This window comes from Lolium rigidum, chromosome 5 (assembly GCF_022539505.1).
Source record: "Lolium rigidum isolate FL_2022 chromosome 5, APGP_CSIRO_Lrig_0.1, whole genome shotgun sequence".
In the NCBI taxonomy this organism is placed as follows: domain Eukaryota; kingdom Viridiplantae; phylum Streptophyta; class Magnoliopsida; order Poales; family Poaceae; genus Lolium; species Lolium rigidum.
The window spans coordinates 82,598,356-82,623,037 of NC_061512.1; the positions used below are offsets into that span (position 1 = coordinate 82,598,356).

The 24,682-nt window shown below is 45.3% G+C and overlaps 4 long non-coding RNA genes and 1 pseudogene across 6 annotated transcripts; 1 reads left to right on the forward strand and 4 right to left on the reverse strand.

Moving 5' to 3' along the window:
* Positions 1–201: 201 nt before the first annotated feature.
* Positions 202–2,351, reverse strand: LOC124655096. 2 transcript variants are annotated; one of them, XR_006988567.1, is made up of 5 exons: positions 2,301–2,351; positions 1,909–2,191; positions 1,396–1,603; positions 1,156–1,305; positions 202–1,057 (listed from the first exon to the last, which is right to left on the reverse strand). It is a non-coding gene; the product is annotated as an uncharacterized LOC124655096 (long non-coding RNA). The 2 variants fall into 2 exon arrangements; XR_006988568.1 differs by lacking the exon at positions 2,301–2,351 and having other exon boundaries at positions 1,406–1,603; positions 1,909–2,279.
* A 429-nt stretch (positions 2,352–2,780) lies between these two features.
* LOC124655483 lies at positions 2,781–7,229 on the reverse strand. The gene is made up of 9 exons (XR_006988703.1): positions 7,080–7,229; positions 6,529–6,746; positions 5,927–6,126; positions 4,999–5,102; positions 3,933–4,087; positions 3,677–3,841; positions 3,473–3,553; positions 3,122–3,262; positions 2,781–2,816 (listed from the first exon to the last, which is right to left on the reverse strand). It is a non-coding gene; the product is annotated as an uncharacterized LOC124655483 (long non-coding RNA).
* A 5,290-nt stretch (positions 7,230–12,519) lies between these two features.
* On the forward strand, positions 12,520–17,259 carry LOC124654037. 2 transcript variants are annotated; one of them, XR_006988178.1, is made up of 6 exons: positions 12,520–12,633; positions 13,904–14,161; positions 15,517–15,591; positions 16,196–16,302; positions 16,656–16,731; positions 17,034–17,259. It is a non-coding gene; the product is annotated as an uncharacterized LOC124654037 (long non-coding RNA). The 2 variants fall into 2 exon arrangements; XR_006988179.1 differs by having other exon boundaries at positions 16,205–16,302.
* A 1,423-nt stretch (positions 17,260–18,682) lies between these two features.
* On the reverse strand, positions 18,683–19,777 carry LOC124651157. Its single transcript, XR_006987296.1, has 2 exons — positions 19,628–19,777; positions 18,683–18,991 (listed from the first exon to the last, which is right to left on the reverse strand). It is a non-coding gene; the product is annotated as an uncharacterized LOC124651157 (long non-coding RNA).
* A 93-nt stretch (positions 19,778–19,870) lies between these two features.
* LOC124651599 lies at positions 19,871–20,430 on the reverse strand (annotated as a pseudogene).
* Positions 20,431–24,682: the final 4,252 nt, after the last annotated feature.

A 24,682-nucleotide genomic window follows, 5' to 3' on the forward strand; every position in this document is an offset into this window, starting at 1 on the left:
GGCAACTTTAAGCATACTTTTCCATAAATCTCAACTAGGTTTAATTAAGAAAACTCCAAACAGGCCTAATGTTGTCTAATTAAGCCGTAGCGGCTAACAGTGTTGTGCATCCAAATTTACAGTGGACAGCAATGGATGCCTAATGCTGATAAAACAAAGAAAAAGATTCGACCTTTGGAAGCTGATGTCGATGAGGTCTTGAACGGTAGCGTCTGGGTCACAGCGGTGTTCAACTACTCCAACCAGCCCATGGGATCCGGCACGAACACGGCATCCTGCGAAGAAGCTGGCCCCCATGTACATTAGCTTAGAAGTTCAAAGTGACATAACGATGTGAGTGCATACTACCATGTAGAACAGTAACATCACATATCAAAGGAAGCTTGAATGCAAATAAAAGTTGTATTGCATTTTAAATTATCATTGATTATGCTAGTTTAAAGTCCATTCACTGAATATCAAAACCTTAAATATGCATCTCTGCCATAAGAACACCAGTTCTGAGTGTCATGGCTAGAACAAGAACACCAGTGGAAACATACAAAATTTCAAAAATTTCCAGATAACACATACCAAAGGACCACGGTGCCGAGCACCATGGAGCCCCTGTTCATTGCAGCAAACATATATAACGAGGGAAGTATTAAATATGAAATATTAATTACCGATTAAACAGCAACAAACAGGCAATCAGGCATCCCTATCCAAAATAGTATAAAAGTAACAGAACTATGTGAATGCATCCTACAATAAATGACAACAACACATCTCATGCATATCACTTCGGAAGTTCAACACTTGCATTAAACCTCAAACTATCACTACTTGCTATGCTAGCTAGATAGTACAAAATCCGGCCACTGGCTATCGAAACCTTGAATATGCATATCACATCAGAAGAGTTCATTTCTGAATGCAGCAATTCTTATTGATACTCGATCCCATCTGAGTAGGCCTTATGCTCAGATAAAACCTGCGCCAGCTCTCCACTCCATCACCGAAGGACCCCCTCCACCCCAGGTCTGGTGAGAAGAAGGATTGGCCATACGGCTCGTACCTGTGAAACAATCAATGGGGACAGAAAGCATACCAACGTATTATTTTCTCACCGACATCTAATAATACACGATAAAACCAGAGATCAATGTGCTCTACCTAGCAATTGGCAGCTCATGGAGGAGGATATGAAAAACCTGCAGGGCCTCTCAGCGATCCTTTGCCTGCCTTGCAGCTATGTACTGCTCGATCTGGTGAAGATCGTCCCTTGTCGCGAACCTGATCACCACCTTGAAAGTCCTATCATGCCTACATCAAAGTAATAATTAACAATCAGAAATGCGAACACAGTAATGTATCCTTAGGAACAGAGAACCATGTTGATGAGAAAGGACAGACCCATCTGTACCGGAACATCATCTTCGTTGAGAAAGGTGATATGAAACTCATTCTGAGGTAAACAGCAGCAGCCTGGACGTGTACATGCTCTTCCTGCCATTATATGACGGGAGCCAACCTCCGAGGTAGAAGGCCTTATGCAGCCACACCAGCTCCTCATGACAACGCCGTCAGCTACCCGCAAGTCGGTCTCTGGCGTGGTCGCAACCTGCAAGGAAACCATACACCACATCAAGATCTCTGAGAAGCTTAAGACATGTAGCAAGAGAAGTATGGTATCAGTAGCTTATGCATTCCCTTGTATCCATGAACAACAAATTCTCACGTAGCTACCTTTCTTCTTCATGCATCTATTCCCAATGAATCTCAACTAGGTTAAACTAAAAAAAAATCCAAATTATGTAGACTAATGCTGTCTAATTAAGCCAAAATTGCTAACAGTGTTGTGCATCCAAATTAACAGAGGTTACTAATGGAGGCCTAAATGCTAACTAGCAAAGAAAAAGGTTTGACCTTTCGATGTTGAGGTCGACAAGGTCCTGCATGGTAGTGTCGAGGCCACGGCGGTGGTCAACGACTCCAACCAGCCTTGAGATCCGAAGCAACCATAACATCCTGCAAAGCCGACCGTCGGGTAAAGCAGCGGCGGAGGGGTTCGGTCAGCATCAGCCGGTCGTCAGCGTGTCCATCGGAGGGGAGCAGGAGCAGCAGGTCACCCACTCTGCCACGGCAGCGCACTTGGAGGAACTGGTTCTCTCCCTTCTCCCTTGAGCTCCTCCTCCGATATGCTTTCAACCTGAAATATACAAGTTTTCGATTCATAAACAAGGAACAAGTTTGAGCACATCCATTTTCTATACACCCACTGTCTATGTAAGATTAGATGAGAACTTTGCAGTGCGTACACATTCAGTAGAAGAACATTAACAAATTTTAGCAAGAATACATGGAGGCAGCCAGCAACAGCATGTCAGAGTGGTGGTCAGCAGCAGGCCGGAGTTCCTGTGAGCTTCTAATGTCCTCGCTCGTCCCACGACTGGCTGTCTCACCTCCTTGTTCCAGCACGAGGACCGTGGAGCTCCACCGCCTCTCTTGCACCTGGCCCTCAGCTCGCTCGATGTAGCTCAGCCGTAGACAACCGACATGTGCTGGGGCACCGCCACCTCTCTTGCACCTGGTCCTCGGCTCCCTCATTGTAGCTCGCTTGCTAGAGCGCTGCCCCCTCTCTTGCACCCATCATCACCATCACCACAGTCAATAACCTGCGATAAGAGATAGTTTATGTATCTTAAACAGAAAACGACAGGTGCTGCAGTTTGTGTTGGCGTGATTTGCCATAAAATAGAGCCAAAACAAGTAAGGATCTTAAATAACATAGTAAGACAAGTGTGTTTCCACCCATGAATTGAGTTTGAGCTAACCTAGAAGCAAACAAAAAAGTACACATAAGTGGAAGTAGGTTAAGAATTCACATAGTTTGCTGATTCTGGGAATGAAATATGCCATTCTGGTCACATGGAGCATATGACCATCAGCAATAATTCTGACATTGAAAAATGCAAGAATACATGGAATTGAGTTTATGATCTGTGCCAAATGATTTATTCATCTGTACCAACAGCATATGAAATTTAATAAACCTAGGAGAAAAGGAAAACCAATGGAAAATTGCCATCCATGTAATAACCTTCTAGATCCATGAACAATTAATAATATAATAACTTACAAAAGGTATAGGAGGAGATCTGTGAATCCATGAAGAGAAATCCAACAAATAAGTAAAACCTATCCACGTATCAAGATCCATGAACATGACTACATGAGCAAGGGACCCACCCATGCATGCTTGAGTCTTTTCCCTTCGTATCTACAAAACAACACTTCCCAGCTTAACCCCATTGCAGAACCATATTTAACCGAGCTTCAGAAACAAAAGTTAAAATGAGAAGAATAACATGACCCACTAACTAAACTCTGAAAATGCAGTCCATGTAGGCATGGCACAAGAAAAACAAAGCAAGCAGCTGCTGCTGCTTGTCAAGGTCTCAAGGATAATAGATAAGACGAGCATGCATACACTGAGTAGCGACGCAAGACCTTGGAGCAGAACCGTGATCCGACGGCGACATACTTGGAGTCGCCCATGTTGTCCTTTTTCCTACACAAGACAAGAGAATTTAAGGGCACTGTGACCTCAAAGGTTCCAACTTGATTGACCAGAATGTTGGATTTGAGATAAAATAACTAGGACGCTGGGAGATGAGACTGGAACTCAACTTACAAAGCTCGTCCAACTGATTGGAGTTGTTTTTGGTGAAGAAGCTGGGGGTGAAGACGAAGGTCTCATAAATGAGCGCAGCGTTGGGCCACGGCGGCGACAGTGAAGCCCTCATCGAGCCAGAAGGTCATATGGCTGTACATGACCCTGAAGATTAGCTCTTCGGACCTGATGCACGTACATTATACACAATTTGCACCCTCAGATACCAGTAGCATATACTTTTACCATGACCAGATGAATGGCAGCCGGTAAATACCCTTCATGGTGGGAACTTCTTGTTCATGCGCCTTTTCTGTAGGTCTCCCAGCTCCACTGCTTCATGATCTTTCACAACAACCTTAATTGCATTTTCAGCAAGCATACTACAAGTGGATCTTAACTGCTCGAAGTGACAATTGTTCTGCCATCTCACTGAAAATGGAGAGCACTAAAGATTGTTATAGTTCTACAAAACTCGATTTGATTGGTATGATTCAATAGCATATTGGATACACTGAGCACTCAGTAGAGGCATTGCAATGATAGAAAACATATTAAATGAGTTGATTAATTCTGTAACAAACAAAGGATATAAAGTAGCATCATGATGTACATCTTTTCTATGATGTGATTATTAGCATCGACATTCATTCGAAATTTAAAAAGCCAAACAATTCTAGAGGAAACATTCATATCAACCCTCTTAATTAAAATGCGGGCTTGTACAATTCGTGAAACAAGCTCATTAAACAATAGAAGGTAACAAATTACATAATTCAACCAACTATGAAAAGTAATCTGGTTGTTTTAAGCAGCTTAAGAAAACCATGTCATGAGTAACACGAAAAGACAGTGCAATTAAGCATTATTAAGAAGATGCACATTTACAAGTTCAATGCATTGTCAAATATATTTCTTCTTCTCAAAAGTCTACTGAAACTATGAAATGCCACAACATCAACTCAAATACTGGAGGGTCATCAAAGAACAACGCAAAATCCCACATCGAAATACTGGTATGCACATTCTCATGACAGGAGTATAGTTTGCAAAGGGAACTATGTACCATGACCTTAGTTATAGAGACCACAAGGAGAATAGTATATATGTTCGCTAATTAGACGCACAATAAACAAGAATAGGAAAATGATAAACAAAAGGACAATACTAAAAGTTCAATGAAGAAAAATATGCTACTCCCTCCGATCCATAATAAGTGTCAGTGTTTTTGTACTGATTTAGTATAGAGTTTGTACAAAATCTCAGAAACCTTTTTTTTTTTGGACCGGAAGGACTCCTTAAAAGATTGTAGTTGAAACTATATCAAAGCAGGGAGAACTTACGTGTTCTTGATAGTCACTGCTTCCTCCATTTGCTTTTCTTGAACCATTCAGTAGCTCCAAGGAAAATAGTAGAATCAAGCATTGACTTTATGACTTAAGAATCCCTGATACAGATAGAAATACATCTTAGGAAAACATAAACACTATGCATCAGAAAAATGAACACAAACTGCCTCGACCGAATTGTCACAATATCAACTATCAGCAATAATGTTGATACGTTTTTGTTTGGGACATGGTGTACAAGAAACCGACTATTCCATAGTAACAAACAGACCTACATTAATATTATACCAAATATGAGCGATTCAAAGAGCTGGTACGCTTAAATCTAATGAAAAAATCGACACATTATGAGCACATTCAGTTTACTTGACCCAACGATGGAAGAGAGATTCTAGGTAAAGACATTAGCTAATAATGAAGAGTAGCTATTGTGTCGGCTAGTTCCTTTCCCAAAATAAAAACAAATAAAGCTATGTTTATAAAAACTATATAAGAAGAAAAGGTTTATCTGGAATGCATGCCACATAGTTTACTACAACTACATATTTTTTCTATGGTCATGGCCATGCATGGTTTGACAAGTTGTATATTGTGCTCAACACGAGTTTTGGAGATCTAGTGCTTCTCAAAAAGAAAGAGAAACCAATCATCTTAGATTATAAATTTAGCCATTACCATCTACCCTGAAAAAAAAGGATTGATTGTCCATGACCATAATCTGTTTCATAAATGAAAGGAATCAACAACCCTGATGTTGAACAAATAAACATCAACATAATTTCGCATATGGTTGTACTTGACAAGAAGAACCTTGATACTACTACTAGCCACAAAGTTTCTGTATAGTTGCAATTTTGCAACCTATTCAATCATGGTGAGAGTACGTAGGCTGTCACACAACAGAAAAGGGGAAAAAAGAGACCGTTTGATGGGCGTCGTTGTGGTGGCGTCTCCCCAGAGGTTGAGATGGGACTTCACAAGCATGTCCAGGTTGTCCCCATCCTCCCCTTCAGTGTCATCATGGTTCGCTTCCAACACCAGCTCCATCTGCTCCAAGCATGATCTCAGCGAGATCCAGGCCGAGCTGCTAGGGAGGAGGCACGGGATGCGGCTGTCCTCGATCTGTCAATGTAAAAGTCGCCATATTATGAGAACATTCAGTTCATCGTGTTCCAGCGACGGAAGAGAGATTTTCCATACATACAGCAGCTAATGAAAAAGACTAGCTATTGTGCCTGTTATTTCCTTTCTCGGAAGAAAAAACAAAGAAAGCTACATATATAACTATATAAGAAGAAAACTTTATCCAGAATTCATGCCAGATAGTTTACTACAAAAATATATTTTTTCCATGGTCATTTCCATGCATGGTTTGGCAAGTTGTATAACCAGCTCAAGACGAATTTTGGAGATCTAGTACTCCTCAAAACGAAAGTAGCAAATTTCTGTACAGTAGCAAATTTGCATTCGGATTCGATCATGCGAGAGTAGGATGTAGCATAGCGTAACATGGAAAAAAGGGACCTTTTGATGGGTTTCATCGTGGTGGCGTCTCCCTCAAGTTCGATAAGGGACTGGGCAACCACGTCGAGGCACTTCTCCTCCTCCCCTTCAGCGTCGTTGCCATTTTTGTCCACAACCAACTCCATCCACTCCAAGCATGGCGTCGCAGACTCGGCGCAGCCTCAGCGGGACCTGGGCCAAGCCGCTAGGGAGGAGGCCCTAGATGAGCTGTCCTCGATCTGCCAATGTAAAAGTCACCATATTATGAGCACATTGAGCTCAGCATGACCCACCGACGGAAGAGAGATTCTAGTTACATACAGTGGTTAATGAAAAAGACTAGCTACTGCGTCGGGTAGTTTCTTTCTCAGAAACAAAACAAATAAAGCTATATATATAACTACTATATAAGAAGGAAAAAACTTTATCCAGAATGCATGCCACATATAGTTTACTACAACTATAAATGTTTCCATGGTCATAGCCATCGAGTGTTTGACAAGTTGTAAAACCTGGTCAAGACGAATATTGGAGATCTAGTTTACTACAACAGAGCAGGGAGCAAGTACAACCTTTTGCGTGGCTCAACCATGTCTCCCTCAGCTCGAGTTGCGACTAGACGATCTACTCGTCGTGGCCAGGCCATCCCCCTCCTCCCCTTGTGCGTGGTAGACTCCTAGATCCACTCTCCGTAGGCCATTTCCCCCCATCCGCATCGTGGCCGTCCTCCTGGTCGATACGCCGAATCAGGGCACAAAAGAATGACGCGGGTGTGAGCATAGCAGCAATCTAAACTACGTGGAGCAGGAGGAGGAGGATCAAGAGGAGGGACTGACTGAGGAGAAGTCGACGCGGGGTCGACGGTGGAACTCCTCCATGGATTGGAGACGGCCATAGTCCGGGTACGGAAGGGAGCGGCCCTCGACGCCGCGGACGGAGCGGCGCGCATCGTCCGGAGAGGACCAGCCGGAGCCGGAGCCGTTCCGCCGGATTCGCGCTGTCCTTGACGGCTGTGAGGAAGAAAGGGGAATCAGGTGGTTTCTTTTGTGTTATTCTTTTTTTGGCCGTCGGATCGCTGGGAGTGACGGCTCAGATCCGGTCCAATTCATTGGCCAACAGAATTAATTAGGGAAAGGAAAATTATCCCGCCCCTCTTACCGTAATTAGTAGACGAGAATTGAGGAAATAAGTGATTCTCTAAATTAGGAAGAGATAACAACTCAAAACGATTGACTATATTTCCCTGATTTCTCTCTTCCCTTAACAGCTCCAATCAAATCAAAGCGTGAATTACTAATGTGTTAATTATTGTTTCCCTGATTGACTGTTTCCATCTTTTACCAGATTGACTATTTTCTAATTATTAATGTTTCCTATTTTTGAATTACTCGGAAATTGCTTTAATTATGGGACGCAGGTAATTAACGTGGAGAGGGAGACATAATTACGGCCATTAATCCATACTCTGATGTCAATTCACTGTTTTTGTTGTCACATGCAATAACACCAATCGTTCACCATATCCAAGAACACCCCTGCGTCGGCCCCTGCCTAGGGCAACTCGGGCTGAACCCTAGGCTGCTGCGTCCAACCCTTCCCTCCTCCCGTCCTCCTCTCCGCTGCTGCCGGCACGCACGCCTGCGCAAAGCCCTGGGCTGTTAGCGGCGGCAGGCCTCCCGTCATGCGTCGCGCGTGTGGAGGACCCTAAGATCTGCAGTGCCGCATTCCATGGACAGTGGCGGGGCTAGTCTAAGATTGGCCCATCGGTATATTGGGTGGAAGCAGGGGCGGCGGCCCTGGCAGGCGGTCTGCTGCGCGTCGCCCTTGGTTGTGGCAGCCTCATGGCGGTGGCTTGTAGAGGTCAGGCGATGACCGACGAAGTAGCTGGCGGCAAGGGTGGCCCTCATGGTTGTCGAATCAAATCCCTTGGTGAAGCGGTCGAGCATGGCAGTGGTCGGCAGTCCCTAGCCCCCTCCCCCGGGTAGCACCTCTCTACGTTAGGGTTAGGGCTTGCTCATGTGGTGGGTGTTGGCGGCGGCGGCTTCGTCGACGAGTTAGTGGCTCTATGGTGGCATCCTTCTTCGCTGGAGGTGGCCAACCTGATGTTCTGGATGTCATGTGCTAGAAAGCGCACAAAGATAGGAGAATATATGCGAGTCATGGACAAACTCAAACAGAAACTGGGAATGGGCGCATGGCAATTGGAGCACCCAGAGTCGGTAGAGCATGGAGACGCAATGGATCCGCTCCTCAGCCACTATCGGCTTCTTCTCCTCCAGACGCAGCGCGACAGTCCGTCCATCCATGAGCGATGCCATTGTCGGCTAGTAGCTAGAGATCGACGATGTGTTGCACGGAAGAAAGATAGGGTGGCAGACTCGCTCAACGTCATAGCGCCCAACATTCAAGAGACGGGCGCTACATGTGTAGCATCTAATTAGCATCTCGCATTGAAAGTGATTCCGCTTACATATTTATATTTTCAAAGCTTTATCATATTTCTCCCTAAGCGTCTATCTAAGTGCTAAGGGTTGTACATGTCCTTAAAGGGCAAAATAAAGAACTTTCTTACTCTTATGTTGTTCATTTCTATGATCTATTGTAATACAAAAAATAGAAGCCACATTTAATCACCGCTTCTAAGAAATATCTAGGGGGTGGACGTTGCGGAGCCACGTGGTAGGGAGGAAATGTGTGGGGAAGGGTCGAAAACCATTCTCATTTTGCATATGGTCCTAATATATGTATATAAATGTGGTGTAAAAGAGTAAAGTCAACAGAAAAGTTTGCACTCTTGTTTTACAAATAGGACTATCTCGTAGAGAGATTCTACATTTATAGGGGAAAACTTGGCCTATTTCTAGCTTAGGCATGTTAATATGACCCATTCTAACATAAATGACATGGAATCACAACTTTTCACGAAAAGTTAGAGAGACAACTTCACGGGCAAATCGGGTAGCGCCGGCACATGATATCGCACGGGTAATGGCCGGACCACTCCCCTTTTGCATGAGTTCCTATTATGCGTGTATAAAGGTGGTATAAAAGTGAAAAGTTGAATGACACATGAAATTGTAGGTAATGGCTATCATTTTACACAGACAAAATAATGCGCAACAATGAAATGACATATGAAATGGTAAGTGATAACCACCTCACGAGTGTTCTTCGAGGCGGACATATGGATGCTTCCAGTAGTGAGTGGCTCATGTATTTGGCCACTAGTAGCTAGTATACAAGTTTATGCCACACTTCATTTTCTTGTGTGCACATAGAGTCAAAGTATATAGAGTCAATATGTGCATGCATTATTATCATATTACATGGACTCGCTACCATACGTGATTGGGAATTTCCCATTTGCACCGACAATGGTTCGTGCAATCATAGTTATTAGTAATTTGTTTATCCTTACACTAGACTTTACTAAAACCTAGTGTCATCATATATAGTTCATGCCCGCATTGTTGCACTGACCCCCTCTAACAAACCAAGATGCCTAAACTCAAACCCTCACACGATGAGAACAACCTCGACACCGTGTTTTCGTTCAGGCGATTGTTGGTTTATTCATAATCAAGACTTCCCGATATTGATATCTACATGTAGTTAAGCTCGCTAAAAACTTATTTGCTTTAGTTTGTCGTGGTAGGTAAGAATGAGTGCAATTCACAACACCTACCTCTTCTTCTACATCTCATATAACTTTGAGGGGATATTTTTTTGCACATGGCCACACATTCTTTGGTTCATGCCAATAATCGTCAACATGGTAATTCTTAGCCTGATTGGTGATCATATCGATCGAGCCTGCTTACCTCGATTCACCGTTCGGCCATTATCCCCAATATCCCAGACATGCACAACCTCAACCATCTAGATTTCTTGACTCCAAGATCCCACCAAAAAAGGTGTTCAAATGTTTCATACTCAAATCCCACGAAAGCAACAAGTACTAGGGAGGAATTAGAGAGGAAGAACAAAGAAGAAAATCAATAAAGACTCCAACATCTAGATCCTAAGACTTCACATCACTTAGAGGAGAAAATGATTGGCGGAGATTGTGGATCTAGATCTCATCTTCCAAATCCCTCAAGAAGATACAAAATGATCGGAGGGAAGAGAGAGGAAACAAGCCTTTCAGGTTCAATAATGGAGTATGAGAGAGAGGGATATGAATGGTTGACCTGACCTCATCAAGGAGAAGAAGAGCTATTTATAGTCCAAGAGAGAAATTAGCCATTTGAGGGGAATTCTGCGATCCAATCCAACGGTAAGTTTGGCGATGCTGGCTTAGACACCGAACGGGTTGGCACACAGACCGGTGAACCAGAATGCTTGTTGTAATCGCAACCAACAAAAAAGGTTGGGCCGACTCAAACGGGCACGCAGGCTTCCTCACCAGTTCGAATCCGGTGAATCAGAACCAGTTCGGAGGCAACAAGAACATAGTCATGTATAGCCTTTCGGCATGTAACAAATCCGACGGTGGTCGGTTGGTTTCGGCAGCAAGATCAGCTCCGCTGGTTTGTATGCCGGTCTCGCAAAGTTCTTTCAAAATAGATTTTTTTCAATAGAACTAAACTTTCACAATGTTTACGAACTCCGGTTAAGATGAAACCAATTTTGTTAGAAATGTCGTTAGGAATCATCAATGGATTTTTTTACATGAATTTAGAGAGGAAACATCTCTACGTAAAGAACCGGTAAAATCATCAAAACTCGAAAACGCAATAGAAGATGCATACGAATTTCGTTTTTGATGAACTTGGGCTTGTTAAAAAGCCATCAACAAACCCAAAAACCTCACGCAGAGAAACACCAAGAAGCAACAAAAATAGTGGATGCAGAGTATGCAAAGGATTGATCGCCGTAATATGATGTGATCAATTTACCCAACCAAAAGGCCATCTTGATAGTGCGGCCATCTGTCCTATAACCCGGTCTCCCAACAACCACCTTGAGACCGGTAAAAGTAAAACCTAACAATACCATACTTATGCCTTGCGTATCCACTTGAACTTGATGAAAACACTTGAAGCTTCATTCAAGCGGAATGCCTCACTTGATCATTGTTGCTTCGTGAAGACTCACAATTACTCACATACACCACTATGATAGCTTTTCATTGAAGCACATCTATACATGTCCATTATCAAGGAATGGACGACAAGCTTCAAGCATAAATGGGCACTCGGCAAACGCTAGCTTAACGGCGGAGAGGTTTGCCGAATGTTTCGAACGCAGTACTCGGTAAAGGGAAAGCGCCATCAACTCTCCATTCTCTGTACTAGTTCTAAGAAAAAGAAGAGGTCCATTATTTTCTTGCTGAATCATACTAGTACTACCTCTGGACGCAATTAATCGATGCGTTCGTCCGCTAATGACATGCCTGCACAGCCCTTCCTCCGCGTCGATTAAATCCGACCGGAGGGAGTACATGCTTGAGCAAAAGTTTCTTCATTTGCACCACGTGCGTAGGATACGATTCGTGTTGCTGTGAGCTTACAACATGTGCATGCACACTGCCTCGTGCAACAGATCGCGCGGGAGATGTTTTCGAGCTACGGCAGGCAACAGAATTCAAGCGGGAGAAGTCCAACTGGCCCAACAGCCCGCTTTGCAAATATAGGGTCCAAATAAAATGCGTATAACAAAATATATAAACCGAACCGAACCCATTTTAATAAGAAAAAAAAAAGAACCGAAACCCTACCCAACGCACGCATATCTCCTCCCTCTCCCCGTTCGTTCCTCTGCTGCGACCACGGCGGCGCGGCTGGGCTTGCTCGCCGGAGCGCGCCCGCGTGCGTAATTCTACGCGAGCGGCTCCGTCGATCTTGCCTTGCCCGCGTCGCGCGCGTTACCGGGGCGCCTGCTGAATGCCGGTGATGGTGCGCCGGCAGCCAGGACGCGCCAGCGGCGACGCGAGCCCCGGAGATCTGTCGGCAACCACGCGCTATCCTCGTTCCCTCCACCGGCAGCGAAGCACCGGAGAGCCGACCAGCAGGATGAGATGGCGGCCATGGGAGTGCGGTTCGCCGGCCACTAGCTCCGGGCCCTCCTCCACATCGCCGCCGGCGACCTCGTCCACGACGAGCTCGCGTCCAGCTTGCCGTGCAGGTGAGGACCCCTGTTCCCCTCTCATTGGTCCCTGGTTTGGTGCGATGTTGATCTGCCAAGAACTGGCATGCGTATTTAGACGTTGCATCCGATGTGTGCTAACAACTAGCAGATCAGTAGAGAACATTAGGTGAAAGGTTCAGATTTTTAGGTGTTCATGTCCGTGTGAGCAAGATGTGCACCCAGAACTTTGTGGAAATTGATTTTAACATGGACTCGTGGTGGCCAAAATCAGCTAGTCCGAGCTGCATAAGATGCATGAATACACCATGCCACTGCTGCCCATTTGCTCTTCATTGTAGATTAATAAAACAAATTCCAAATACTACATGTTTATATTAGTCTGCCAAATCAAGATTTTAGATCAACTTCCGCTGATTTCTAATGCATTGGCAACATTTCAGTGCTTGGCTTAATTGGAGGCGCAGATTAATCATCATTAGGTCCCCATTAGTCCTGTTTAGCAACAGTAGGCCTACATTAGACCTCACTAACTTATCTGTGCAATCAGCATGTGTGGTCTGATTTGATAGAGAATTTCCTCTCCTTTTTTGTAGCATGCATATTCAAAATTTATTTGCAACATTTGAAAAGCTCCTAGGACTTGAACGGTTGAATAAGAAAATATTCAGGAGATTTATCCTTCAGTAGACGCAGTAAGCAAATTAAAATTGTCACATGCTAGGTTTTAATATAACCCAAACATTGAGAAACAATGACCTATATATTGCTTCTTGTTCTCTTCAAGCTCCTCTTCTTGTTCCAGTTCCTCTTGTGTGGCTTCTAGTCTCATGTTCATCTTCTCCGCAGATTTGGTTTCTGAATTAAATAGCCCCCTGTTCCTGCTCATGTGTAAATTGGTGAGAAACAAAGAGAACACAATTGTGCTTTGTCTATCATGCGTAAATCTAACACAGCAACATGCAATACTGATGTTTAGAAGTTGTGATCACGTCAAAACTGAGTCAAATGCAGCTGATCTGGAGCTTTATGGCAGTCAATGTAATTCTTAAATTTTCTGTTAAAGGCCTCTTTTTGCTCTTACTGTATGTTATGGATTGTTGCTGTGTAATCTTGATCGTTTTGTTTCGGGAGAATAGCTCCTTCGCTTTCCGTGGTTTGATTCTGATGATAGCATGGATATCAATCTAGTCTTATTGTTGTAAATCCTAAGTGAAGATACCAGCTTCCAATTGCTTGGACTTTAATTTTCTTCATTGTTCTGTAGGAATGAACATTTACTGATTTTTTTGATATATTATTGATGTAGGTCAATGGAGCAACTTGTGGCAGATCTCGCTACTACTGTTGTCAGCATGCTACTAGTAGAACCTCTACTTTTAGAAGGACTTAGGGATCGTCCTGTTGGTTGGTTCATGTGTGGCGCCCTTGCTACCCGTGTTCACCACCGACGAGTCTGAAGCGGGACAGGACGCCGCTGTCCTGCTTCTTGGCCGTGGACGACCTCGAGCACAAGGTCTCCAGGATGGGCACCCTTGCCGGCATCACTATCAAGTTCAGGGTCGAGGTAATTTCACTCTTTCTAACCCTGCTGGTCTGGTTGCTGCATATGGTGTTCTCTGTGAATTGTGTTCTTGCCAAATGAGAGGGATAAACTAGGGGAATTTAAGCAAGTGAGAATGTTTGCATGGTCCTTTTTCTTCTTCTGTTATCCTATTTGTTTGGTCTGAATTAGTAGGATTTTTCTAGATGGTTGATGCTGCCCATGTACAGAGATCATGGCTGCGGTCATGAATTTGGATCTCAACTGTTCACATTTGTTTGCAGTTTGATTATATTGAGCCAAAATTAATTGACTTAACTTAGATGTATCTAGATGCGTTTGTTGACTAGAATCATCTTTGTCTAGACAAAGTTGAATGAATTAATATGAATCGGATGGAGTATTTCATTATTTACCTTTTGTTTCCTTTTTGGCTATCCTTGATTGGAAGTCACTGCATTATCTATATTTTTCCTTGGCTTGCTTGCATGAATGTTACAACAAATTGCAAATCTGTGTTCTTGGTCACTTTCTACTTGCTTTTTTGGATATTGGTAGGTCTGTTTATGACCTCTAGGATGTCCTGTTGTTTGTGATCATCTAGCATGTTGTCTTTTTCTTTAATGTATATGGGATTAAGAACTTTATGATTACTTTGCGGGCTCCGCTTCGCTTCTCTTGCATGACCATGAATATTTACAGTTGGTGATGAACTTGATTTCCAATAATAGCTGTTTTAGCCATGGAGTCAATGCCCTGTGTAGAGCCATTGAGCTGTTGGACTTTTAGAAACTTTTTGTGCTTTAGTGGTACTGGAATGTATGGTTGCATGTGTAGTTGATCTTGGCAACGTTTAACATATTAGTCGAATTGGATTGTATGTTTGAATGTCTCTAGAGGCATGTTGTATGAACTTTTACTGCCATTTCAATTGTGGTCTGGATGTCCAGAAAAGGCGATCATGGAAAACTTTTGAACACTTGCTAATTAAACTTGCAGTGATTTAGTAATTTTAACGCTTAGCAGCTTTGAATTGATAGTATTTGGCTGCTGCTGGTGATGAAATAATGTCAGATTTCATTATATAGTTTCAGGTTTGCTGCTGCTAGCTGGCTAGCGATGATATTTGCCATTGTTACTTATCCATATATCTAATAAACCATGACAACACCCATTAAATTACTTTGTAGTGTTCCACTACAATTTATTTGGCCAAGTTGACAGTTGCTGTCAACTGCATTTATTTTCCTTCCCAAAATATTCAACATGACATTTTCGCTGCTAGCTGCTGCTTTGACTATTTCTTCTTGATATTTCATTGGCATGCCTGTGAACATGTGATTGCTGGCAGTAATTAAGCGTGCACATTCTATTTGCAGGACTGAGAAGCGGAGCCGGAGGTGGCCAAAGGAGGTAGCGGTGGTGGCCTTCTTCCTCTAGTCTTGGTGGTTTAGGTGAGTATCCCTGCTGTGATATACAGTGGAGCCACGGCTAAAGTGTGATCCGGCCATCGAGGCGATGACGATGCTGGTTTAGGTTCAGTTTTGGTAGTTGTGTAACTAGGGCATGATCCTGGCACCAAGCAGTGTTCTCACAAATTCTTTGGTTGGCATTTTCATTATGAATTGTGCCTATTTCAGCTACATGTGTCTTTTGGGGCTTTAACCAAGTTGCTATGCTGTGCAATGTTGCAACATAGCAATATTATATTGAGGTCCTGAATAAGCATGAGTTAGACATAAACTGAGGGCCTAGAATATCCAGGAGCATTTGTTCTCCGTTTAATTTTGCTCAATTATATTTTGTCTTCACATGGGCATATCTATATCGTCTTTATCTAGCTATCTGCACAGAATGAACTAGCTACATGCATGTACCTACTCTAATGGTGGTCTCGTGATAGATGAGATTGCCCAACTATCTTTCTTAAAGAAGTCTACCTGCATGCTTGTGAATATGGTGCATTCCATTCATCTAGTTCATATTTTGTGCATACTAGCTTAGTTATCCTTGTATCCTACTTTCTTTTCTAACATATGACTTCTTCTGACATGTGAGGTGCATAAGTTTGTGCGGTCCGCCGGCTGTTGGGCTGGCTTTGGCGGCGAGTTCGCAGCGCCACAACCGCCGTGGTGCTATCTTGGCTTTGTCTACAATTCTCTCAGGTGATTCCTTGAGTTCCCCTTTGATGCCCTGTGTACGGCCATCTAGCTGTTGGACTTTTAGGGTTTTTTGGTGCTTTGCTGGTACTGGAATGTGCTGTTGCAGGTGTAGTTGATCTTGTCGACATTGAACATACTCGTTGAACTGGATTGTGTGTTTGAATGTCTCTAGGGGCGTGATGTATGAACATTACTGTTATTTGAATTGTGGTCTGGTTGTCCAAAAAAGGTCAAAGGTCATGGCAGTTATTTTGAGAACATTTTTTGCTGCCACTGCTGCCCAAACTATTTCTTGGCATTTCATTGGCATGCCTGGGATTGCTGGCAGCAATTAAGCCTGCCCATTCTATTTGCAGGACGGAGAAGCAGGGCTGGAGCTAGCCACAGGAGGTAGCGGTGGTGGCCTTCTTCCTCTATGTCTCGGTGGTTCAGGTGAGTATCACATTGTCTCGTCTAAATGGTCTGCGCAGTGGCCATGTAGAGCCGTGGCTAAAGTGTGATCCGGCCATGGAGCCGTCGATGACGACTCTGGTTTAGGATCAGTTTTGGAAGTTGTGTAACTATGACTAGGTCATGACAGATCAAGTTTGTGGTTCCTTTAACGTAAGCTCCAAAATGCTAACTGTATATGTGAGTCGATAAAAAAAACCGTTGGATTGTGTCTGTTAAGTTACAATAGCCGTGTGGTTTTAGTCCAAGGGATAGTGTCTGAATTTTGCCTTATGTGGATGCAGATTCTGCTTGTTCTGGTGCAAGGGAGGGCTCCAGCAGAAATTCGAGATGCGCCGTCTCCGGGGCTTGTGCTGCTGGTGCAGTGTTTCAAGTCTTGTAAAATCCGGTGAAGATTTTGTAACCAGAGCAGAAGGTTGTAATGGAGTGTAATCGTTTCGTTTGCATGTGTGCAATATATTAATTTGCATTGCGGTCGTCTTTAATTGATGGAGTTGAATCTAGAATGCATGATATGCTATTTTGATGTGTTGGTAAGAAATGTCCAGAAATTGGAATAGTTGATAGCAAATTTTCCAGATAGTTAGCTACCTTGTCGAAGTAGATTTGCAAAGGAAAGCATGTAGTTGACCTCTATTTATTTATTTTTGTCTTGAGTCTACTGTGAAGAAGAGAACCGAGGCAAGCGCTGGACACAATTGATGGTTATGACAAGCAAAAAAGAAAACTGAGCTAGCTATTTGTTGGCTTTTCGTGTTATACATACGCATGATGATTTGAATAAGCTAGCTTTGGTAGGCAGAAAGCCAGGAGAAGATAAAAAAAAATGAACTTGAGTCTAGGGCCCTACTTGAGTTGATCGATCAGTCGCTTAGGGGTGTTTTAGTATGTGTAGTATGTAGTGAGGCCTGCATTTGTGAGCGACCAAGGGAGGTAAATTGATTGGTCCGATGGAATCTGGAAAACACTGCTCCCGATTCAGCGTTCCAGAAAAGCAAGTATCCAAGTCAATGAAAAAGAAAGAAGAAAAGCAAGTATCCAAGTCAATGAAAAAGAAAGAAAGAAGAAAAGCAAGTATGCATGGACTCGACCGTGTTTGAAATCAAGTTGGGGCCACCGTAGCTAGCCAATAGAAGAGCACAAAGGGCTTGTTGAGTTCGATCGATCTCGAAAAGCTTGGGTCAAGCTTGGTTGTTGCTCGTAGTGGCACCTCGCCCAGGGTCAACTACACTACCTCTATCACCTTGCCCGAAAATACACCGTTCCCAGCTCCAACGAGGTTGTCGCTGACTTCTACATGCCCCTCTCCCGCACCTCCAGCATCTTCGTCCGTGTATGAATCATCGTCTTCCTCGTCCGAAGAACATCTGCAAGCAATGAAACCAGATACAAATAAAAATCATCCGCAAGTTGCAAGAAATTGGATGAACTAGATCATGTTCTAACCTTCGATGGTGTTCTCTCACTCAGCCGATCGAAATTTAGGCCTTCCCGTAGTACTCCTTTATCACGTGATAGTCGATCGGGCTGGTGGATGATTCAAATCGAAGTTCTCCATTGGCTAGAAGAAGAGAACGCCAGTACTAGTTGTGTCTGTTCATCACCTTTTTTATGTAGCACGTGCATGATCTGACCTGAGCAGCAACCTTCAAACAGTTTGAATCCGGCGCCAATATTTCAAATATTTTGTTTCCGCGCATAAATCGTTTGATTTCAGAGCCATTTTTTGTTACCTCCATGCTCGTTTCTTTAATGGAGATCCGAAAGAGCTCGTCATGCCCAATGGATGCCCGTGCAATGCCAAGTGGGGAATCAGTAGAGCCATGCAAAAAGGGAGAGCATGAGCAATCCGATCGATGCTGAAACCAATTTGACGAAACAACTTGATCGATGCTGACCCATTTGGAGGGGAAGTGGCAGTTTAGTCAAATTGTCAGAAAATTTCGGCATAACCTACCCTGTTTTGGGGATAATCAGATCATAATCCAAACAATAATCAATAAAAGTGCAACAGGACAACCCAACTCCATCACAAGTCTGGAGCATCACAAAAACGATGTTACTTTGTCGACTACCACCCAACATTCTAGATTTGGAGTCACAAATAACAGTCCACAACCAATACAACATAGGTATTCAATTGGTTTCGCAGGCAAGAGGAGTTCAGCTTTCGCTTCCTGTCCTTCCACCCTCCACACCTCCAGTCATGCCTATGATGCTACCAGCCTTGTAAAACTTGCATCTGAGAAACATCAATAAAAATCAGTACTACAGGAAAGGAATTTTATCACAAGTGCAAGTGAATTCAAAGCAAGCAAGATAAATGATACTCCCTCCGGTCTGATTTAATCGACGCGGAGGGAGGCTCGTGCGTGTGTGTTATTAGGTGTCAGGGGCGTCAATTTATTCCATCCAGAGGTAGTAGTTCTAACCACTCTTTGCTACTACCTCTGTCCATAAAATGATGTCGCAAGTTTATCTAAATTTGGATGCATCTAGAGACTCTTCAGTGTGTAGATACATCCGAATTTAGATAAATCTCCGACAGCCTTTTATGGACGGAAGTAGAATTTATCTCATACATACAATGCACTTGACATATACATTTGCTAGAAATGAACATGGACATGGACATGTGAATCCAATGCTTGCAACAACAAAGATAACCAAAGATGTCACAATTGCATCAAAGTAACTAATATAAACATGCTGATGGACATGTACAGGTGCAAAGGAAAACATGCTCTTATTTGATTTACTCGTTAATCCTGGACATCAACCAAAGAATTAACTTGAGACAGCACCTATTAGTGCCATGACCAAGTACTACTTAAACAAGCAGTGACCGTCGTTGGCTCGATTGGAACCAGGAACTTACCGCCTAAACACATAGTCGAAGCAGAAGGCCATCACGGTAGGAGAGGTCACAGTCGAAGAAGGCAAGAGCCGCAGGCCTTAGTGGACGCCGGCAGCAGCTCCACTGGACAGCATCACGAACACACTTCATCTTGGTCTTCTCGTGTCTAGAGCCCCTGCAAAGAGGATTGGGCAACAACCATGAGAACATGTTTGGTGGTCTCTCATTCAGCAAAGTGCGGAATCAAAGAGATCAGGTATCCAACCTTCCTCTAACTTGGCCAATTATCTCCTGTGCCTTTGCACCGTACCCAGAGTCCGCATCACCCTGTGAGGAGAAGTAAAAGTCAAACAAGCAAGTTTAACATCATTGAGAAATGTTCAAATTACCCCAGCATATGATCAGTAATAAACATCAAACAAGCAGCTTCTAACAGCAATTACCTTGGTCCAATATGAATTCTCCAGTAGTCTTTCTCAGAGGAGATGCTGAACCAGGCTAGCACCAGCGCGGACATGGTGGTGAACGGCACGGCACCGGACGACCGCTCTCCCCAGATGAGCGCGTTCAGGACAAAGAAGGTGGCGAACACGATCCTGGGGGGAACATCGTGGCCGTCTTGATGGTGACCTTCTTCCACTCCGACCCCTTGAACACCTTGTAGAGGCGGGCCGAGGAGTATCCCGCGAGCAAGCCCATGAAGACCCAGGCGAGGAGCATGGCCATCATGAGCATTTCCCAGTTGGACAACAAGAGGAGCCCGAGGAAGGCGAAGATCAGGGTGACGAGCAGCATCCCGAAGAACTGCACGCCCATGCCAACGTACATGCACAACAGCTCTGAATGTACTGCACATCACACCGCGGTCTATGCAGTTGGAATCAGGTGCAAGCCAAGCCTGCAATCACGTGCACGTGAGGCGACGGATGGCCCAGCAGCATTGGCAGAGCCAGAACGGCGGGGTCACACCAGACGGAATGGCCGACGGGTTGTAGCAGCTGTAGGCGGGCGGGACTCGGATGCTGCATAAATACACAAGTATTTAATAACTAGATAATATGCTGGTGCTGCAATGCGGAAATTGAGCAGATGCAGTAACACACGAGGAACGTTTGCTGTGTAGTAATTATGTGAATAACTTCATTCAGGTACCACATCACCACACAATTAGGAGATTAAAAAAAATTCAAACTCATAACACAGGCACCAACTGCATAATGTGTCCTCAAATTTTTTGACTTGACTGCATTGCCAAACTTGTCGTTTGACATGTCAATTTGAAGCCAAATTATTGGCCAATCAGATGGAAAGAGTGTCATAAAACATGGCAGTCTACACTAAGGTCACACATCAGTAAGCCTACATTGTTGTGAAGGAGCTATGGGTGAATTCATAGGAAGTATCAAAATTGTACAGATTGACCCTAAACTCGAACAAGAAACTTAACCGTGGTGGAGCAAAGCAGATTTGCGAGTACGTACGGGTAGAATGATAGGAAGATATAGCAGGGAAGATTGGGGGGGTTAAAAAAGAAGGAGCACATTTCGCGTGGCAGGACGACGTGGTTGAGGTCGTTGGGCGGGCTCCGTAATGGCCAGGTCGTCCCCGTCCTCTTGTCGCGTCCAGTCGCAGGTCCGGCCGCTGGATGACCTCTGCAAGGACGGGTCGATGCGGCGGCGGTTGATTGTGCATCGTCCGGCGGCGCGGGAGGCGCGTCGTCCTGGATGGCGAGCAGGCAGGTGCGTTGCCTCAGCGCCGTGCGTCGTGGCGGGCACCTTGTGTTGTCGTGGCTGCGGATGGTGGTCCGGGGATCGCGCGAGACGCGGCCGGGCATGCTCGACGGATGGATGCACGCGCGCGCCGGCGAGGAAGGCCGTCGCGACGCCATCTTGGTTCCGTCGCCGGCGGCGCTTTCGTTGGGAGGGGTTAGGGTTTGGTTTGGTTTGGTTTGTTGGTTGGGACGAAATGGAGTGTGAATTCTGATGGAGAGAGAGGCGTGACGGAAAATTAAGTCCGTGCGGTGCGGACTGCGGAGAAATGGGATGGCTGATGGAAACGAGTCAACCGCGCCCGCGCCCGCGTGAGAGAGAGATAGCGGTCGATCGGCAGGTCTTTTTTTTAGATAAAAGGCACTAGGTGCCCGACTTTAAATTAATAAAGCCCCACAAGATTCAGACATAGTTAATACATGCTGCGGCATACAGCTTAGCCAAAGACGAAAAAACATGGTAGCACAGCGGGGTCGGCCTCCCCTAACTGCACCGAGAGCCCGGAGACAGCTAGACAAGGATAGACACCCGACAGCGAGCTTCAAGAAGCGGACTTCACGGATCCGGTGGTAGAAGCCGGGCATGGACGCTTCTTAGCTCCGCGATCAACCATCTAAGCCGGGGACGGTCCGCTGGTTTTGCCACGCCGAGCCAGTCGTTGCATAAACAACATAGTTTTAAAAGTAACATCAGCTGGATGTCGAATAAGCTTAGACTCCATAGTGAGCTTGTTTCTAATCACCCATAAGGCCCGAGATTGTGCTATAAACAGGCACCAAATCGTCCGCCTAGCTCTACCCGCAAAGTTGGAGATAATCGCATAGAATTGGGGGAAAGAGGCTGGGCACCAGCTACACCCCGAGATTTCCCTAATGACACTCCAGGCGAACCTCGCCAGGGAACAACCGAAGAAAATATGGTCTGCTGTCTCCAACTCTCCGCAAAGTGCGCACTTTCCATTACCCGGGCCATGCCTGGCCAGGATGTTGGAGCTAGACGGAAGACGGTCCAGCACCGACTGCCAGGAGAAGATGCGGATCTTTAGCGGAATCTTAGCGGCCCAAACATCCTTGAAGTGAGCTATCGTCGCCCCGCGCGACAATCGGTCATACATGGATTTCACCGAGTAAATCCCATTCTCCTCCGAGAGCCACGAAACCGTATCCTGGCCCTGGGAGAGATTGGTTGAGGCGATCAAAGCAAGAAGCTCGCCATGGTCACCAGCCAGGGCAAGCGGCAGCTGTCTTCGGAAGCGCATCGGCTCCACGCTGGAGCACACCCGTGCAACCGACCCCATCCGATCCAGTGCGATACTAAACAGGCCCGGGAACCTGTCTTTAAGCGGCAAGTCACCCGCCCATCTGTCCATCCAGAAGCTCGTGCGGGTGCCATCGCGGACGTAGTGCCTGGCCCCAAGTTTGAACAAGTGTTTGATTTTATGTAAGCTACGCCAAAATTGGGAGCCCCTCACTCCCGTGGAGGCGAAGATATCGTTCGAACTAAGGTACTTTGCGTTGATGATCTTTTTCCAGAGTTGATCGCCCCTTTGATACAACTTCCAAACCCACTTGAGCATGAGGGCAATATTCTTAAGTCTCGAGTTGACGAGCCCCAAGCCCCCGACAGCTTTGGGTCTGCAAACCGCTGGCCAATTGACAAGGTGGTATTTCCTTTTGGTGCCAACTCCTTCCCAATAGAATTTGGCTCTATGTGTGTCAAACTTGGCGTGGATACCGTCTTGGAGCAAAAAGAGGCCCATGGCAAAAGTGGGGAGGTTGTCTAAGCAGGAGTTGGATAAGATTAGCCGCCCCCCCGACGACATAAACTTACCCCACCAGGGTTCCACTCTAGCCGCCAGCTTTCTAACGAGGAACAACCATTGTTCCATCGTCAACCTCCTATCCGCAATTGGGAGCCCTAGGTAGATGAAAGGGAACTCACCCAGCTTGCAATTCAGCTTATCTGCCACCGTCTGCTGACGATCCGGGGAAGTCCCCATGACTATCACCTCGGATTTGTGATAATTAATCTTAAGTCCCGACATGTCTTCAAAGCAAAGCAAGATGAACTTAAGATTTGCCAATTGCTCGTCGTCGTCTTGGATCATGATGATAGTATCATCGGCGTATTGGAGATGTGTGATTCCCCCAGGGATCAGGTGAGGGGCGATCCCGGCAATGTGTCCAGCTTCGTTTGCCTTGGACAGAATGACTGAGAGCGCTTCCGCCATGAAGTTAAAAAGAAGCGGGGAGAGTGGGTCTCCCTGCCGCACTCCCCGCTTATTCCGAAAGAAGGGCCCAATCTCCCCATTGATCGAGATCGCCGTCTGGCCTCCCGCCACCAGCTGGGAGATGCGGTGAACCACCCCGGCGTCAAAACCTTTGCAGCGCAGCACCTCCGTGAGGAAATCCCAGTTAACCCTGTCATATGCTTTCTCGAAATCAAGTTTAAGCAGCACACACGCATCTTTCTTGGACTTAACTTCGTGAACGAGTTCGTGCAGGGCCAACACCCCATCAAGGATAAAGCGACCCTTGATAAACGCGGTTTGATTGGGGCTAATGACTCTGTTCGCAATGGGATCCAGCTTAGCAGCCACTGCCTTAGAAACAAATTTGAAAATCACGTTGATGAGAGCGATTGGACGGAATTGTGTAATCTGATCCGCCCCGGGGACCTTTGGGATCAGCGACAGCACCCCAGAATTGAGACGAGCTATGTTAATCCTGCCGAGAAGGAAGTCATTGATGATATGCAGCACCCCCATCCTGACCAGTGGCCAGAATTTCTTGAAGAAGCTAACCGGGAAACCGTCAGGGCCTGGGGCCGTGTCAGTCTTCATATCTTGCAGCAGGTTATCGAGCTCAGCCTCCGAGTAGGTGCGCATCACCTCTTCATTTTCTTCCAACGAAACCCTTGTCTCCCCGCCCCAAGCATTAGGGTCCAGCGAGCACACCCTAGCCTCGGTGGAGCCCAGCAGCTGGCGGTAGAAGTCGTAGATATGCTCTTGAATGAGGCTTTTCTCCGTGATAGGACCCTGGTCAGTAACAAGCCGCAAAATATTACACTTCCTTCTTCTGCCATTAGCAACAGCGTGAAAGTATGCCGTGTTGGCATCCCCTTGCAGCAACCAACGAATTCTGCCTCGCTGCCTCCAATACTCCTCCTCTGCCCTGAAGATGGCAAGGATTTGGTCCTCCAGGTGGTAACGGAACGCCCATTCGTCGCCGTCAAGCCCCACCGAATCGGCTTTTGCATCCAGCCCTTTGATCTGCTCCAGAAGGGTTTGCTTGCTAGCCCTTAGCTC